Genomic DNA, 1875 nt, shown 5'->3' on the forward strand with positions numbered 1-1875 from the left:
CGTGCCGTCACACAATGTCGCGCTACACTACAATATATGGGATAATTAGCCCTCAAAGTGAAACATGAGTTACCCCACCTCTGTTTTGGTAAAAAGCAATGGGCCTGGAGAAATGTAACCCCTCTCAAATTCAGACAGGGCTGTGGATGCAAGGACTCATCAATGATATCAACATCATGTTTTAACCATGTTTTGAGGCTATATAGTGTTGGTTTAAATTTCACATTGTTTAAAAACATTGGTGTAAAACACCGTTATATTTTTGGTTCTGCTGGGGTATGACAGTTAAAATAAGTTCATTAAGCATATTTAAAATGTTTTTTCAAATGATTGCCTCGCCTGGTTCACCAACTACTTCTCTGATAAGAGTTCAGTGTGTCAAATCTGAGGGTCTGTTGTCCCGGCCTCTGGCAGTCTCTATGGGGGTGCCACAGGGTTCAATTCTTGGACCGACTGTCTTCTCTGTATACATCAATGATGACGCTCTTGCTGCTGGTGAGTCTCTGATCCACCTCTACGCAGACGACACCATTCTGTATACTTCTGGCCCTTCTTTGGACACTGTTAACAACCATCCAGGCAAGCTTCAATGCCATACAACTCTCCTTCCGTGGCCTCCAATTGCTCTTAAATACAAGTAAAACTAAATGCATGCTCTTCACCTGATCGCTGCCTGCACCTGCCCGCCTGTCCAACATCACTACTCTGGACGGCTCTGACTTAGAATATGTGGACAACTACAAATACCTATGTGTCTGGTTAGACTGTAAACTCTCCTTCCAGACTCACATCAAACATATCCAATCCAAAGTTAAATCTAGAATTGGCTTCCTATTTCGCAACAAAGCATCCTTCATGCATGCTGCCAAACATACCCCAATCCTTGACTTCGGCGATGTCATTCACAAAATAGCCTCCAATACCCTACTCAATAAATTGGATGCAGTCTATCACAGTGCCATCCGTTTTGTCACCAAAGCCCCATATACTACCCACCACTGCGAACTGTACGCTCTCGTTGGCTGGCCCTCGCTTCATTCTCATCGCCAAACCCACTGGCTCCAGGTCATCTACAAGTCCCTGCTAGGTAAAGTCCCCCCTTATCTCAGCTCGCTGGTACCATAGCAGCACCAACCTGTAGCATGCGCTCCAGCAGGTATATCTCTCTGGTCACCCCCAAAACCAATTCTTCCTTTGGCCGCCTCTCCTTCCAGTTCTCTGCTGCCAATGACTGGAACGAAGTACAAAAATCTCTGAAACTGGAAACACTTATCTCGCTCACTACCTTTAAGCACCAGCTGTCAGAGCAGCTCACAGATTACTGCACCTGTACATAGCCCATCTATAATTTAGCCCAAACAACTACCTCTATCCATACTTTATTTATTTATTTTGCTCCTTTGCACCCCATTATTTCTATCTCTACTTTGCACATTCTTCCACTGTAAATCAACCATTCCAGTGTTTTACTTGCTATATTGTATTTACTTTGCCACCATGGCCTTTTTTTGCCTTTACCTCCCTTATCTCACCTCACTTGCTCACATTGTATATAGACTTATTTTTCTACTGTATTATTGACTGTATGTTTGTTTTACTCCATGTGTAACTCTGTGTTGTTTTATGTGTCGAACTGCTTTGCTTTATCTTGGCCAGGTCGCAATTGTAAATGAGAACTTGTTCTCAACTTGCCTACCTGGTTAAATAAAGGTGAAATAAATAAATAAAGTTATATTCCTCAATAATCAATGCGTATATATCATTAATGTATAAGTGGATGTAGCAACTGAGGATTCTAGCTTTTAAGCTAAATGTCTATCTCCCACTTTATCATAAAATGTGAATTAGGAAGAAAATAGAAATATGAATATACAA

Source organism: Oncorhynchus tshawytscha, linkage group LG16, assembly GCF_018296145.1.
Source record: "Oncorhynchus tshawytscha isolate Ot180627B linkage group LG16, Otsh_v2.0, whole genome shotgun sequence".
Lineage (NCBI taxonomy): Eukaryota > Metazoa > Chordata > Actinopteri > Salmoniformes > Salmonidae > Oncorhynchus > Oncorhynchus tshawytscha.